We start from the raw sequence: 18,215 nt of genomic DNA on the forward strand, positions 1-18,215 counted from the left end.
ACTAAAACTAACAACAAGAAGAAAACAAGCCAAGAAAGTCCTGGGAAAACTTCACATGGAAGTGTTTGGACATAGTTATGTGCACACATCCACAGAGAGAAGAGGAGGAATCTAGGGAAAATGCACAGGATTGTCACTTTACAGTCAGTGCACACTGACTTGAACAAGGATTCAAAAAATAAACACATCTAACTTTTAAATCCCAGGCTGCATATTCACCCTTTTTCTCATGAGTGTATGTACACTTAAAACCAAAACCCCAGCAGCTAAACATCTACTGCTTTGAGGAATTTCAGCTCTCAATCCCATGGCAAAACATCCAAATGTTTCACTGTATCCACAGGCTTCTACTACCACATTCTGATTTAAGGACACAAATGAAGGAAAACTAAAACCAAAGACAGAGCAAGCAGTTGAAAGGAAGAGTCTGTGCTACCCATGCCTTCAGAGATACAAAGATGCAATGTAGGCATCTGGAGAAACAGAAGATATCTCCTCTGGTGTGTCTCATTCCTTAGGTGTCCCCATTTTCAAACATGAATGCATTCCTGTACTCTGCACAAACTTCCACATTCCTTTGTAGCTCATCTGCGCTGTTGCCCATAGTTACACCCAATATTTACAGGTAATCCTGCAGCCTTGTTCCTCCATGGAGGTAAACAAGGGAGGAAGGAAAATGGTATGAAGGAAAGTAGGAAAGAATTCTGCACTTACTTGTCTGTAGTTGGTAGCTATATCTTAGGAATAGTTGCTTTAAAATACAAGTTGTTATTGAGGTTTGGTTTAAAAATCTCTGCCAGTTTTGACATTCAGGTGAAGGTATTGCTCCTGGCTCCAGAATAATTTGCATATCTTATCGCTAAATAAAATGTCTGAGGTGTGCACCAATCTGATGAAATTATAAACAAGAGTCCACACAAGTACACAGGCCTTCCTGTTTGATTTCTGTCCTGTTCACTCCTCTATAATAAATCATATGATCATCTCATTCTAGCTGGAGGTTTAACTGTTCATGCAAAAAGGAAAATGTTAACAGCCTATTCTTACCCATACTTTACAGCTGAGAACATGACAAAAATGTAATTTTGGGGAGCAAGCAGAAAGCTTATTTTGCTACCATCCATCTCCTCTTTTACTGTTACAAAATTAGTGGAAAATCCCATGTATTTATGTATTTTAAAAAATAATTTCCCTCCCTGAAAGTAAATAAATAAATTAAACTACACCTCTTTTACTGCAAAGACAAATATACATGCCTAACTTTATGTCCTGCAATTAATCTCATGTATTTCAACAGGATTACTCATAATGCTGTAAGTGAAATACACGTGTAAATCCTTGCAGAATCATGGCCTGAATTGCCAAAAGTTATATGGCACAATTAAATGCCTAGGTTTAAATGTCTCTAAAGAAAGATTAGAAAAAAAAAAAAAAACCCTTTAGGCATAGTAAATAACAAAATCTACTCCAGGGAGTAACTATGGGGGAAATAGCATTGAGGGTGTCGCCTTCCCCTGGGAAATTCACCTGTCACCAAATCTTTTCATAAACTTATCTTCCTCCTCTCCCAGTTACCACCTTCACTCACCACTCTGTTCTCTAACACCAAATATGACTCTCCCTTCCCACACTTCCTCTGCTGCTACGTGAGGAAGGAGGCAGGAGCTGCATCTCACTCATTCTTTCGCACTGTGAAGCAGGATGAGAGCACGGCCTGGCCCTCACAGTAACCAGCAGGGTAATAAAGAGCTCATGGGCCAATTAAGAGGCCTGGGGTGCACAGCTTTGCTCCTTAGCCAATTGCTGAACTGTTCACATGCCAGTGTCTCACTGAAAATTGTCCAGCAAACCCTTTGGACAACCCTGAACCTATCACTGGAGTCCATTACAACAAGCTGCTTGATCAAAATGTATATAAATTACATACTCAAACTGCCATAAACATACATAAATTACATACTCAAGCTGCCCAGCCCTGCCTCCTGAGGAGTACCCTACCAATGGCTTTCTCCTGCAAATACTCATGAATGGCATGTGAGAAGTTACTCATGATCAGGTTTTTTACTAAAATCCACAGCTTACACAAAAACTTCTGCTTGTAAATTAACTCAGTTGGAAATATTAACTAAAATGCCAGGAAAACAAAGTCAATCCCTTAAAAGTTCAAATGACTATTTGTCACAAACATTTCACCTCTACTAATGAACTGCAAAAATGAATGATAGAAATGCAAAACTGTATTATGTTTAGCAGTTAACATTTTAATAAGAAGGAGATTAGCAATTTTTAATACCTCCAGTGCTTTGTTATATACAGTAGCACAATAACTGAATATTTTAATTGCTAATTATTTAGACCTCATTCAGTTCTCACTCAGGCAAAACTCCCATTGAGGGACTCTTGCCTGAGAAAAGAGCTACAGGATTTGTTTTACTGTAATTTGAAAAAACTTTATATATCATAAAAACTATCAAGTAATAGTGAGACAAAAATCATTAAATCCTTAGCAATATTAAATCCTACTGAAATTCCCATTGACTCTCAACGCCAATGTTTTCATATTAAGTAAAACAGATAATTGCAGTTTACCAGTTGCAACTTACCTGTATAATTTATGCCCAGATATGCTGGTGGCTCTTAAAGAGGCCTAATAATGTTTTGATTCCTCTTACCGTATCTCTGCTTTTCTCCTGTGGGAAATCTCAGTTTAGATGTGATAAGGAAACAGCATTTCCAAACAATTGTGATGTCAACACCTTCAGAAACACAAACATTAGCATTTGGTTTTACCTTTTGACTTTGGCCTCCAAAAGGGTTAAGAGCAGCTCTCAACACTTCTTTCTTATGCTGCTGTAAAGAAAAGAAATGAGTATATTTAGGGATTTGCACACAAAAAACCTTGAGTTTCCACAACAGTCAAATAGCTGGTGTTCAGTGGGTGGAATGCTGTATATATATAAACATACACCTATCTGAGGGAAGACAAAACAAAGTCCTACACATTTGCATGCAGTGCACAGGTGACAAAAAAGTAAACTAAATGTACTAGTATTTCAAATGTTATGCTATGCACATGCTTCAGGGAGGGAAGTTATACAGCAGGACACAAAATAAGTAGGGAGCGATTTCTAAGACTCCATGCTTCAAAAAAGTAATTTTTTTCCATTAAGTGTAGTTTAATTCATCTTAGGGATAAAACCAAATGTGTTTTACAACCAAAGTTTTGCCTGTTATGTTTGTCATTCAAATGCATTTTGGAAAAAGTTAGAGATAAGTTCTCTAATAGACTGAGTCTAAAGAATTTCTTTTTTTTTTTTAATGAAAAGCATGTGTAACATTTTCATATTTTCAGCTAGAAATGTCTTTAAGGACTAAAATGTTCAAAAATCTCTCCACAGGCTGCATTGAAGAAACAAAGAACCAAAAGCAGACCTAGTACCATACACTGTTAACTACCAAAATGCTCAGAAGTGGCTATCACACACCTGAGGAAAAAGTAAGCATTTTGAAGACTGAAAGAAGAAGTTGGGAATCCTCCTTCACCAATTCAGAATACGGTTTAGGGACCAGATTGGCACAGTTTCCAATCCCTGTTTTAAGAGGTTCACTTAGATTACAGTGCCAAATCCATTCCAGTCAAACTTCCCACTTTCTTGCACGAGCAGTGAGTTCCCTTTGTTCCTCTCAAGTGCTGACTTTCCACATAAGAACCTGTGTCCAAAGCTAATGCCAGCTTGAGTGTGGCAGGACTAACTAAAATGACTGGTATTCTTTAATAATATATATATTAAAAAAAAATCTAAAAATATAATTTTAGAAAAATTACTTAGGTAATTTAAAAATTAATAAATAGTTTATATATTATAAAAATAATATATCTATTTTGCTCATGGTAGTTTTTCATAGCTAGCCACAAAGATATTTTAACTACTGGGATTATAGGTGAGAAGAGATTACTCATGAGAGTGAACTCATCTTTGGAGAGCCTTTCCAAAGTGTTGCTTTCTCAAATAAAGAAGATGTAACAACAGTAGGCTTTCAGGCTCATTGTTTCCAAGTCTGACTTCCCACCAGTTCCTGGCTACTGCAGGGATGCTTCTGTTTCTTTTTCTCAGACATGCTCAAAATTTCCTTTCAGATCTTGCCATTTTCCTTTTGTTTTCTGGGTGCTTTCTATCTGTGGTCATTACAATCAAACGATGTCTCCAGCAGCATTTGCAGAAATTTCCCTGTGACAATCCCCCAGCCTGTGTGGCTCAGTCCTGAGTGTACTCTGCCCAGGCTGCTGCATGGCAGCTTTCACTGTTTGCAGGGAACAAGGTTTATTTTGCTTGATCCAAGGCTGTGCAACAAATGCTTCAGCTTTCCTATGGTCTGCAGTTCCCTGAACAGAGAGAGACTTGCTGAACAGTGGCTGTTAGCACTTTCCAGCATTACACAAGGATGGTCTGGAACAGTCTGTCAGATCTGCACAGACAATGAATAAAGCAAAGCAGAAGGCCCAGATATTGAGTAATGAGGATGGGGTTTTGACCTTTAAATGCTGCTGGATGGATTGCACGAGGATGTGTTTGACTCAAGCGATACTATTAGGTACAAAATGGTACAGTTTGCCTCATGTCTACCTCGGCTCCCAGCTGCACCACCCTGTGCTCGCTGGCACACGACGTGCTGCAGGGAGAGATGCTCTGCTGAGCGAGCCCAGGAAGAGAGGGTGCTACTGGGGAGCCTGAAAAGCATGGAAAGAGCCTGTGCGAGAGAAAATTCTTTATTTTAAAACACATTGATCAGTCAGACCTCCAGCAGTGTTTAGACTCCTCAAGCTCTGCAAAGGATTAAATCCAAGTCAAAAGCATCAGTTTCTCTTCTTTGGCCTACTGGCATTTGAGCATTTGTACAACTACTCATGATGACAAGCTACCCTCTTGTCAGCTGTAATTTTTGCCAGGAACTGCTGTACAAGAGTCTGTATAACTGTTACAGTTACTTTATTTTCACAATCATTAATTGATCCTTTCTAAACATTTGAATGCCTGAATTTAATTAGAGGCAACATTTCTGCCACAGTTTTTATAACTGTTTTTATACATAATTTAAATTAATCAAGCCTTATACTTGAGATGATAATTTGTTGGACCAAAACAGCTGTTTCCAGGCCATACACTTTGTTTTCAACCTCCATGTTTAAACCTTGTGGTTTAACTTAGATCAACAGCGTATTGGTGATTCAAATGATAACATATCAAGTAATACCCTCAAAATCTGATGCATTTGTATGACACCAATGGAGTGAAAAACTCTGCGTGCAATTCAGGAAACCACTTTGTTTTTTTCACTTTTACATGAAAGTTAACTCCCTGTACAAAGCAGAGGCAAATACTTCACAGCATAGGCTCACTAGAGGCTTACTGGGCTCAAAGCTGTAAGTCTATCAGTCCTCAGAGAGGCTTGAGGTAGGCCATGGTGATTTCCTAGAAAAATGTGCTTTTCAGGATGAAGTAAATGAGGTACATTTATTAACTCTGCTTTTTAAATATCTAACCAGAATGAGTTAGGTTTTTAAAGTAAGACCACAAGAGTAAGAAATATAGAAATGGATAACTTAAACAATCCTAAATTAAAAATGCCTCTTCCACTATGCTAATTGCTTGTACAGTAACAAGAGTGTGCTGTACTGCTGAAAATGCAAACAAGAAGAACTATACATGCTTTTTCATTTCCTTATGTTGATGCCTTATAGGCTGCATGACCCTCTGATATTTGCTACTAATGAAAAAAGCACTGTTCAGTGACCTATCATCAGATTAAGTGAAACTGAAATAACCACATTCCATTCAAGAAAATGTAAAGAAGGTGTCAATTTTATTTACATTTTCTCTTGAGGTTATGGTGGGAGAGGGAATATTGTAGGATGGTAAATCTTCTCTTTTAAAAATCCTACATTTAAGAACAAAATTCAAAGAGTAAGATAAACTATATTAGCATCACTGCAGTTCAATTCCTTCCAAACACAGTCATCACACATACAAAGTGTGTGACTAAAGTCCAGCAGCAAGTGAATGAAAGAAATCACTGTTTATTAATGCTAAGAATATAGGAGTCAAAAAGAATCTCAGACATGATTCACTGTGAGACTACTCATAAGTCTCTTGGTCTCTTTTGAGATTCAGCCTGGCATGAAACTTGGGCAAAGTATATTCTCAGCAAAATGGACACTGCATGACCAAAATGCTCTTAAAAAAATAAATAAAATTGTGTGAGAATTTAATGTCTGAGGAAAAGTCTTATCTGGCACACTTAAAGCTTGAAATGCCCTCATTTTCAGGGCAGTATTACTAGCAGAAGAACAGATTGTCTCACACAGGCTCACCACTACCCTCAGCTTTGAGTTAAGGGACTGTGTTGAATGGTCAAGTTTTGGGGCTGCTTCAACCCTTCACTGGACTTACAACCAAGGGCAACTCTTACTGACTGCAGAAATGGTGACATGGACTTTGGTCCACTGAGAACTAGAGTTGAGATCTCTGTAACTTTTCTCAAGAGTCAAGCTTGTATGTCTGGGGGAAGAAAAAAATAAGTCAAGGGACTAGCATTAAATTCCATGACAAAGACATTGTCTGAAGAATTTCTGAAGACAACTGCCCAAAGCAGACCACTGACCTGGTCTGAAGTATAAGAAAATGAACTGGATATGTTTTGGCTTTTTGTGGGGAAGGAAGCTTTGTATATGTACAGAAAAAAAATTAAAGAAACAACTGTGGTACAGTTACATCCTTCACACATGAAAAAGTCATTCAGGAAACAATTTAAGTTCCCTGTGCACTACTCAATTTTATTTGAAAAGTACTGCCTGCCCATATTTATCTCTGTGAAAGATTTGGATTAACTGTCTAGGCTCAGGACAAAATGATCTTTGAAGGCAGCAGTCACATGATGGAGAAAAAGGAGCATCTGTAATGCTGTCTGAGAGGTTCATATGCCTTCACTTCAGGTACCATAAGTTTACTTAAAAGAAATCACCACTTGGAACATGAGAAGCAAATGGCATTTTTAATATCAGAGCAATGAGCCTGTGTATTTCTTCAGAAGGAAATACCAGTGCAGACAGGGAATTAAAACATGCCATGGTAACAGCTGAAGACTTCAACTGTCAACAAAATCAGGCTATTAATTTTCACATAAACAGTCTTTTAAAATCTTTGATTTTTAATATACAGTCCAAAGATCAGTCTCACATTTCAGCAGCTTTTGTCTTTTAATGCCGATCACTTTAGCTGACGTTTCACACCGCCCTGTGCTTTGTCTCCCCTTTGGAAAAGGTGAGTGAAAATATCAAATGATATCTTATTCTGCCAAGACCAAAGGAACAGTTCAAACATTCAGAAATATTAGGCAGTGGCCTTACTTAAGATAGGAAGGGAATGTGATTAGCAGCGGGCAAGGGAGGAGGGGAGAACCAAACCTCTTCTCTTTCTCTATTTCAATCTATGCTCAGGGCTAGGCTATGTAAAACAACAAGCAAAAATTACTGGACAGAAAACAAAGAATCATTTTGTTTCTCATCACATTCTCTTCTCAAGTGACAGATACTGAGATTCAAGAGGAGCCTGGGAAGCAATTTGCTTGTTCACTACCTCTGAAATCTGCCCAGACTGATCCACTTGGACTGAGCTACCACTTGCCACAGGATGCAATGGATGGTTCTCAATGGATGGTTCCAAATGTGGCTGGGAGTGCAAGTCATGTTGCTGTGGCCTCTCTGTACCTCTTCAGAAGACAAGGATGTCAGACTTTACAATCTGTCAGTTTACAGCATCTCCACAGACTGTATCTCACTCAAATAACAGGAAAACAGCCACGTGATGTGTTGTTACCCATCTTTTCATTCAAATTTCTGAGCTATTTCTGAAATGGAACACAGCTGGAACTTTGACTGAGATGAACCAAATGTCACCTCCTAACAAAGAGAGACCTCTCTGTCTCCAGAAACACAAAGTAGGAATCAAAGGTGCTGCTTTTGTCTGAAAAATCATTACCACCTTTAAAATTTAATTCCCTTCAAGCACTAGAGATTAGTCTGGAGGAATGCAGAAGGGAAGTGAGAGATGACAATTCTCCATTCTCTCCAGAGATTATGTGTCCCTACAGATTTTGTTTCCTGTGCAGCACTTAACTCCTTGATGCCCTTTCGCTCGTGATCTTTTCCTTGGCAGAAACTTCTTCAAATTTAAAAATCAGAACATGAGCCAAGTAAATAAAAATAAATAAATAAAGTTCAATGCCTATAAAAAGTACACAGACTAACCTGCTTAATTATTAACAAGTAAACATAACAAATTCTGAATTATTTACTTAATCTTTTTCAGCTACAAACCTCAGACTTTTAGAGCATGAAATACATGCTTTATTTTAGGACACAAACCAGGTATTTTATAAGGCTGTGGACATTTTTTTTTTTTTTGAGGTGGGGGTGCTTTGAAGAATATACATTTCTTATTAACCCCCAAATACCTTCCCCTCACCAAACCATGCTGGAATTTTAAATATAGAAATAAGAGTTTTAGTATAAAGATCCTGTATTCATGTGTTTGCTAGTGAATAGGATGGCTGTTTCTGAACTGCAGCTGAGCAAAAATAAAGTTCCTGTGAGGCATATGCACCTTCCTCAGCTTCTGTACATCTGCTAGAAAGATGCTAAATACAGAGGGAAAATCTGGTCAAAGTTCCAGACAGAAATTCTACAACAAAGGATAAAACAGCCCCAGTACAATCACATTTTCTTTACTGAATAAAGCTACCCTGCTGAAGCGAACCTCATCTGTGCCACATACAAAAAAAGGTCATCAGCACTGGTCCCTGAGGTTCTGACAAGATGCTGTTCTAGGCCAGACTTCCAGCTGGGCCCATCTTTCTGTTCTCCCTTCTGACACATTGTTCTGCCCAACACAGTGCTGATGTGACACAGCCTTCCCAGGTGATATGCTGAAAAGGAGGGAAGTTCAATGTTCCCTTCTGGATAAAACAAGTGACATTTCTTTACCTGCTGAAGTTAGCACAGATCCTTTGAAGTCCCCAGCATTCAGCAGTGAAAAACAACTCCCATCTCCTCCTCAGTAACCTCGGGCCATCACACAGTCACAACTTTTTGTCTGAATGGTAATATCATCATGACCACCATGGCAGAAACACGGTTGTGAATCTCAGACAACTTTTCTCAACTAGCATTTCATAGAAATGATCCTGTAATATTGCTTCTGAAGCCCTGGATTAATGAAGATGTATCATAAAATCACAGAATATGCTGAATTGGAAGGGACACACAGGCATTATCAAAGTCCAACTCCTGGCCCTGCACAGCACACCCCAAGAGCCACACCATGTGCCTGAGAGCATTGTCCAAATCCTTCTTGAACCCTGTCAGGCTTGGTGCTGTGACCAGTTTCCTGGGAAGCCTGTTCCAATGCCAATTCACATATTATTGTTCCCTCAGCCTTGATACAAACATGTACAATGTGATAACTGACAACATATTTATTAATCTACTCTTAATTGCTATAATGGTCAAATATAGCTGTTTTTTTCTCCCCCTGGTTTTAGATCTTAACAATTTTGTCAATATTTATATGTTATACTTCTTTTTTTTCCCTACCAAAGCCTTCCAAAGGTGCAATACAGGAATTCAGGAGATGAGACAGTTAATCACAGAGTTGGCTTAGTCTCTAATTTAGGTGGCCTACTTATGTTAGCAACATTTTATTAGCACATTATGCTGTATATTTAATATTTAGTACACTGTATGAGAATGGTTTACTCTGTAGTGCTCACATAAATGACTTACAAATTCTGTTTGACACATAGAGAAGAGTGTATAAGTAATACATGTATTTCTGAGTATACCTAATGCTAGAGGAAATAAGGATAAGCAGAAGACATGTAGAGAAAACACTGAAATGTATCTTTGATGGACTTAAAAGCTAGCTTACAAATACTTCAGTAGACAAAAGATGCAGCATTAGCCATATACACACAATGCCTATCCCTTCTTTAACTTTTGATTTCAAATCTTCCTCTGCAAGCCTCAGCTGAAGGAAAAGGACTTTCACTCAAAATTGCTGAAGTTCCACAATGGAAACAATCGCAACAAAACAAACAGCAAATCCTCCCAAAACCTTTTGTATTTTACTGGACCCAGAAGACAAAGTAGGATCTTTCTTTGAGTTTAGAAGTGCTTTCAGGACATTTTTCAAGAGGCAGATACGTTAGCTATGTCCTCATGAATTATGCAGCCTTTCCAGTGTGTACTTACACAATGCTAGCTGGAAGCCCCTGGGAAGGATGCCCAGTGCATATGAGCAGCAGGTGGTACCAAAGGAGAATCACTCAGCCAGAGCAGATCCAAGCTTTGAAGAGCTGGGGAGCAGCTCTGAGCAGGGACCCCAGTTATCTTGCTATTGCTATGGCTCTTTTGGTTATATTGGTGTTTAGAAATTACCACTGAAAAGGAGATTTTGACTTCAGTCCTTAGTGAGGATGAAAAGTACACTGGTTTTCATGCTCCTCCTATTTACAACGTGAATCAAAGCTCAGGCATCTGTACAGGCCAGAAAGGGGAAAATCACAGATTCCTTTTGCCTGACATGAATCAGCCCTATGTCAAAACATCCTGGTACAATTCTTACATTTGCTTTTGATCTCTAGCTAGTGAAGCATTCACATTTATCGGAAACATGTTTTTCTGGTATCAATGGGCAGGTGAATGTAACAGAGTGAGGAAAGGATGATAATCTCCCAAGACAAGCGTTCTCCAGTTGACTCTGAAGCTCACAATACCCCAGTTAAGAAACAAAAGGTCATCAAAAGGCAAGAAAACTTATTTGTAATCAGTTTTAGCTTTTTGTATTCTGCTCCGTAATTTGTCAATATATCTATCAATCCTTCCACAATGAGGTTGCTAAGACAGATGCTAAGACTTCAGTAAATATCAAACTTATTTTCTGCAAAAATAGATGATCACAGCAAAAGCATGGTTTTTTTTCTGCTGGTGAAGTATTTTCAGTATTATTACAAAGGACTCTTACTGTTTATTAAAATCCCTGACAAAATATCAGTTCTAAAGCTTTTTCCACTGTCATCAGTTGCTGTTTGTCAAGTGACATTCAAAAAATTTTTGTTTTTAAAAACAAAAACAAAACAAAATTGAGCCTATTTTCCATTCTTTTTATTCTTGTACTTTACTGAATTTTTCAATATTACACCAATACATGTGTAAGACTTATATGGCATACCTAAAATGCCTCACAATAGAAAAATTTAGTTCACATTTCCTCTAGGAAAAAAAACCCACAAAACAAAACAATCTACAAAACCTCTTAGAAAATGTGTCTTTCCCCAGTTATATTCAGTAGGGAACATTAAAAATTCAATATTTGCCACTTTGCAATGACTTCTGGACACAAAACAGTTCCTTCATGCTGCAATAGGTTTGTCTAGTCTAAACATAAAGGGAATTAGAACAAAAATACACATTTGAAACAGTACTAAAAATGACACCCACAAAACATCTTCGATCCTAATATCATTCTTCCCCTTATTTTTTCCAGTCATTCCTATCATTTGTTACAGATATTTATTTTTTGTAAAGATTAATGTATAAAAACCAGTACATAGAAATCAAGTAACAAGAATGGCTCTAATTAAAAATTTATAATATTACAAAAATAACTATTATATTAATCAATATGAAGACTGAGATGTTCAATCAGTGGCACATTTTTAGTTCTAAATTCATTCTGCTTTAAGGACATGAGGACAGTTGATTAAGTAAAAGCTGTAGCCGAGATAATGTCAATATATAGTATCTGGATTAAAACTGTGTTGGTAGCTATACTGCAAGCTAGCAGATATCTCCATTACAGGAATGCATCATATCTTATAGAACAAAGTTTTTACAGATTAAGATTTGAAAAAACAACCCAAAAGGCTCTCCTCTTTTAGCTGAAAATGCACCAGCAAAACTGCAGGGATGGTTGTTGATCAAACTTAACTATGCTTTAATCTTAGCAAAATCAATAAGAAGCATTTAACTCACTGCTTTTACACAGCAGAGCTTTTAAATTAAGAAAGCTTTAGTACAAATACTTTCCATAGTAAAATCTGTTTCTTGAAGTGATATCCCTCAAAGCATGCAATCCACTTGATACTATTTTAATAGAACCTACATATATAACTTCTATCTATATTTTTCTAAAACTTGCACCGTTCTTTCATTTAATACAGGTCAATGGATTATGTAGGGTTTTGTCCTGTTATGTTAGGAACGACTAAACAAAGTTTCTGGAACATGTCATATAACACAAAACTACATTTTCTGATAAGAAACACTTTATATTGCAGTAGAGTTTTGAGATCACAGTGAGATTGATGTATTAGGCACTGCAGTGCACAGACTGGAAGACAAGTTGTCACTAGAAAAAAACTTTTCAGACAAGCTAGCCAAAGGGTGAAAGAGCAGGAACTATTTTTTCAGATGAGTTGAGACACACAGATTGGAGTTATTCAGGAAATCTGTGACAAAATACAGTGTTGAACTTTTATCTTAGGTTAAAATCCACTGCTTTAACAACAAAGCCTTCCTTCCTCTCTATTAATTATACGAAGCAAAAAATCCCAGAATTATATCTACCCCATTAACTGAGCAATCCCAAACATCATGCTTCTTCAGATTTAAAAAACTCCAGCAGCAAGCATCTCAAAGCACTTTAAAGAAAAACCAAATAGAACTAGGTTATCCTCACTCTGCAAGTAAGGAAATTAAAACACAGAGGCATTAGGATAAAGTCATCTCATCTAACTTTGGCCATCTAAAAGACACTGTGGCCTAGGCTGCTCCTTTCACCACTGGAACAAGGAGAGCATCTTGAGAGGGCAATTCCTTCTCTTCACAGATACCCAGCTATGTCTATCACCAAAGAATTGTCACCCTCCCTTCTGCCTATTCCTTCCTCCTAGCCTAGATCTGAGCCTTAATGCCTCATGTTTAGCTGAGCGAGGTATAGATCTCTATTCCATCACAAAGTACTCCTATTTCCTGTTCCCCTTTTCCTGTGAGACAAAATCAGTGATGGACCAAGGTCTGTATGAGCTGACCAGTGAGCACAGCCGTGTGGAAAGTGAGGTGCACATTGCCAGACCTGTGAGTCTATTGACAAACAACACAAACAGAACTCACTGCTTCTTGGTGTCCAGGTATCCAGACATTTCCAGAGGTACTGGCAACCAAACAAATGGCTGTAAGTCTCTAGGTCTAGCTGAGATTTGTGCCGCCCAAAAAGCAAGCCCAGAAACAATATCCACAATGCTGTCACAATACAAATAATGCTAATAAATAAAACTCACATCAAAATGAGATTTTTTTAATACAAGAAAGGTGATAAAAGTCTGCTATCAGATTCTGATCACAAGTCCTGCTATTCAGAAAAGGAAATACATCTGAATCTCAGTGAAAATGAATCTTTCTGTGGCTGAAACAACTTTTAAAGGCCAGAAATGATTGTATAGTTTTCTCTGTCAACTCAAAGAAGAGATTTAGGGTTCCAAAAATGTTTGACTTTGCTACTGCAGATCTGCACGCATCAGAAAAATCTGGCACTACACTGCATGATAGGACCTTGAAGCTCTGAAGTAACTGTGAAGTGGCATTTCAAATAGCTCTCAAAATGAAAACTGGTTAACACAAAATTAGAGTGATGCCTCCTCCAACATTAAAACAGACACTGGGAATGAAAAATTCGTTGTCTTGCCTCTCCCACAAAAGAATGACTTTGACTAACAGCTTCCATTCTATGTGTAGAAAGTTAAGTAATGTATTTCAGTGTTTTTGCCAAGTAAAGCCTGGGAAGGAGTTCTCTAAAGAAATCACAGGATACCAATAGAGTCGCATGAAAAAATACCAGCACTTTCACTCAATCACTTTCAAAGTTCTAAAGGGAATGAGAATCAGACTTTGCAAATTCAAGCTTCTCTTTATTCAGTTCCTGGCAAAAAGCACCCAGTCAGGTACATGGAAAAGCACTAAAGTCTTGCTTTTAAACAAGTACTGCTGCGTGGCGAATGGGCCTGAATCCTACAGGCTCATCCCAAGCAGAGCAGTTCCCAGGGAGCCGGTGGAGGAACACCACGCTGCTGCCTCCCTGCCCCTGCAGCTCCCTCTGCTTAGAGTGACAGCAAGGTGCTAACAGCCATGGGTATCTCTTATCAGCAGAGAACAATCAGCGTTTAAAGCAGCAGCTGAAGATGAACTCTCACTGTTTCACTGCTGAGTGGAGAGAAGGCAGAGGGATGGGAAGGAGCTGGGCTCCAGCTCCTGCCACTGGGAAGCACAGCAGCACCCCATCAGCTCATTTGTCAAAGATCTCCCAGGGCAAGAGCAGTGGAATGGCCTTCGCTAGGAATAAATGTGCATTGCAGACCTTACCACCTTCTTGCTTACACACAAAATTTACTCATTTGACCTGCCCATTGCAAACAGAGCTGTGCTCAACAAAAAATACCTATGGAAAAACCACAGTGCCTTCGAGTCTTTCTCCAGGTAAAAGGATGAGAAAACAAATGGAAAGGCTCTCAGTGATTATATGATGCCTATATCCATGACACTAACAATTCCTCCTGCAGGTACAGACCTGTCAAGAACACCTCTGGACAATTGTTTTACGGGCATGAAAGTCATTTTAAGCCTTTGCAGAGTAATATCTTCACATCCATCTAGTATGGTTAACTTTGGAAATCAACAGTATGCATTAGGAATAAGAGTGATTGTTAATGTTTATTTTTATGGGAAGGAAGAATACCTCAACTCTGAACTTTCCCCTTTTGTTAATGATTAAAAATTTAATTAAATATTAACTTTATTAAATTAATAATTTATACGACACACCTAAAATCTACCTACCACACATACTAGCCAAATCTATTTGTTATTTTGGGGACAGGCAGATGGAGTGGGTGAAGGATCCAGAAAAAACAAACAGTTTCCATAGAACTATATAGAACGTCTTCTATTTTTCTGAGAATAACATCTATTATTTAGTGTGGAGCAAATATGTTCAGAGGCTAAATGGTCTCTTCCAAATGACAGAGGTATTTTTTTCCTCTTTTCGTTTAGTACAACATGCCTCTGATATACCAAAATAGCTTTTATAAAAGGCAATCTTTATTAAGTAAATTTTAAAATGGGAATTACAATATGTACCAGCAAAAATTGCTTGGCTGTTTACTTACTGATTCTTTACAGAGGCCAATTATTTTGCCAATGGGCAAGATGAAATCTGCTACAAAAAATAAATGGGACTTATACTTTAAATCCCATGCATAGCAGAGAGTTATTTTGTTTTTAGGTCTGGTCACCTAAAAAAAAATGAGACATTAAATTGAAGGCTGTATCATACTTCAACAATAATAACTGGTGCCCCGAACACTTTCCACCACAAATCTCACTGGCAGGATTCCTACTTTATAAGAGAACAAAAGCTATCAGAAAAACAAGTCAGGTTCAGATAAAAAACAGAAGAAAATAAAAGGCTTCCTAACTTCCAGTCTTTTGCAAGAAATGATTAAATTTCTGTTTCTAACCCAGAGACATTACATAATCTTATTTTTTAAAGAAAAAAACATCCTGCCTTTTTAACATCCCTTCTTGTATATCCACCTTTGCATTCCTATCTATGTAATCCAGTATCACAGCTAAAATAATCCATCAGATCGGTATCACAGCCATTCAAATCTGAATGTGAATGTAAAATTTCAGTCCTTACAATATTGTTTACCTGTGTGAGGCCCTTAAAACACGGAGTATTTGTGTTCAGCAGAGTCCCTCCAATGCCCACACTTAAACAACCCTCCCTGTGACACCACAGGCAGCACTTCCCAGTCACGCAGAGTCATGCCCAATTAGAAAAAGTCAAGAGTTAACAGCAGGATGCTGTGGAGAAAAAGCTAAACTTATGAACATGTTCAGACTGCCATTGCCCAAAAATCTGAGTAATGTTCCAGATATGTTATGTTAATCTGTTACACAAGACTGTCTGTAATGTGAATATTTTTTTAAAGAGTACATGAGGGTGGTGTTGGGGGTTGGATGAAGGCATGTGGCCAAAGTTATTACGGAATTGAAGAGGATTATTTTAATTAATATTTTACCATTAACCCTCTGCATGGTCCTATTTAACCAATGCCATTGTGTTTACTACTCAAATGATCTATAACCATTTATTGTACTTGAAATTACTGTTGATCACTGAGCATTTCAGAATAAAAATAGGTATGATTAGATGTGTAAACCTCATTTGAATGCAGTTTTATGCATAGAATGGATTTCTATCCACTAAAAAACAGCCCTTAATAATAAGATATCAAGAAAAACACAGTGAGAAATGATATTTTCTGAATGTGATCTGTGTATTCTAGATACACCTCATAATGAACGTGACCAAATACTGAACACAACGTGAAGAACAAACCCTTTGTGTTGATGCAAAATTTGAGTGGCAGGAAAAAAACATTACAGAAGATAAGGGTTTTCATTCACAATGCAATGTAAATTAAAAAACCATGGATACAAAAGAGTAGAAACAAGAAAGGTAATATGACAAACTTACATTTCACCCTTCATCTTTACAAGGATCAAAAGAGGGGCATACATCTTCATTCTAGTCGAATGGCCACTATAATAATATATTACATCAGCTCATACAAGAAATAAAATATGAAGGACTCGTTTATGTTTTAAATTGAAGGAATGCAAACCATAACAAGAAAAAAGAAACAAAACAAAGCGTAAAGTCTATGGGATTTCATTTTTTTCTGTAAACGAGGGGCAAAATATACATTCAAGTAAGGTATATCTATATTTATGCAATCACTTTGCTGTTGACTTCACTGGGAACAACATGAAGCTCAGAGACTTCCCTCACCAAGCCTACTTTCACTCTATATAGGTCTTGATGGTTGTAGCTGCAAAGCCAGAAAAAAAAAAAACGAGGCCAAATTTTATGTGGTCATGCTGGCGTGGTGGAAAAGCTTTTGTGAGGATTTGCTGCTGTAACTGCATTTGTACATCTGGACCCCCACAGCCCTTCAAAGACTTAGACATCCATAGATACTTACACGGATTATTAAATGGCCTGTTAGTAAAAAGAGGTGGATTCAGGACACTGACACATTTGAAATTGGTATCTGCAACTGGACTCTGACATTTCATTTGGATACTTAAAGCATTAGTGTTATTGTATCCTGAGGACCTATATTAACAAGTTTGACGTAACAGATGGAAGCTTTTTCAGAAAAATGTAAACAGCTGATCTGAGAGCCAGCACTTTCTATAGACAGAACTTACAGTGAAATATAGCACTCTACTGTTTATTCCAAACACATCATGGCATTGTAAGTAGTCCACTTTATGCAGTGGAGAAATACAGTTCAATGTAAAAGGAACACACATCAAGAAAAGAGCATTCTCCTGCAAATTGTCTGCTTCTGACCTATAAAAAAAACAACCCCAGCCAGAGCAGATAATTTGAACCAAACCTCACTGATTATTCTTGCAGGGCTACTCATTGCTCATTCTCAACATCATCACATTTCTGAATTTTACTAATTTAAATATTATTCTCATTTTAATAGCTATTAGACTAGATCTTACTGATTGTCTGTAATGTGAGTAGCTTTCTAAACATATACTTGCAAACCTGATCCTTGATAAAAATAAACAAACTACTTAATAGATAAGAGAAGCACAAAAAATGCAGGATTTTTTGTGGAAATGGGGTTTTAACTATTCTTCTTGGATTACCCTCTTTGTTCTTTAAGTTGCATGATTGTTTTTGCACATCTATTTTAAGGGCATATTAATGATATAAATGATTACAAACACAGGACCATCTAGTTTCTGAATTTTTCATGTTGCATATTTGCTTTTGCACAATGGAAATTAATAACAATGGCCACATCTGACTGCTGTTGCTTCTTGCATGATTTCTGTGATGCACTAATAAAAGAAACTGAAAGTTCAGTGCTCTGGAATGGTAACTCCAGTTACTATAATTTTACCATGGGAAAATACCTATTGGACAACCCTACCCAGAATCCTTAGATTGAAATAGGACAAATTTCAGTTTGTGGAGATAAAGAGCCAGCCTAGGGCATTGTTAGCAGCTGTGCCT

General features: G+C 37.6%; 1 protein-coding gene across 7 annotated transcripts in view; it reads right to left on the reverse strand.

The window, feature by feature from the left end:
* Nucleotides 1-18,215, reverse strand: part of ZBTB20 (zinc finger and BTB domain containing 20) — a 473,346-nt gene that overhangs the window by 383,966 nt on the left and 71,165 nt on the right. For 6 of the 7 annotated variants that reach the window (XR_010441560.1, XM_064722071.1, XM_064722062.1 and 3 more), the window contains exon 2: nt 2,791-2,850. The gene's annotated coding sequence lies outside the window, so the exon portion shown is untranslated. The remainder of the gene's footprint in view (nt 1-2,790; nt 2,851-18,215) is intronic. The other variant, XM_064722030.1, reaches the window with a different exon arrangement.

The sequence above is a fragment of the Zonotrichia leucophrys genome, chromosome 1 (genome assembly GCF_028769735.1).
Source record: "Zonotrichia leucophrys gambelii isolate GWCS_2022_RI chromosome 1, RI_Zleu_2.0, whole genome shotgun sequence".
Lineage (NCBI taxonomy): Eukaryota > Metazoa > Chordata > Aves > Passeriformes > Passerellidae > Zonotrichia > Zonotrichia leucophrys.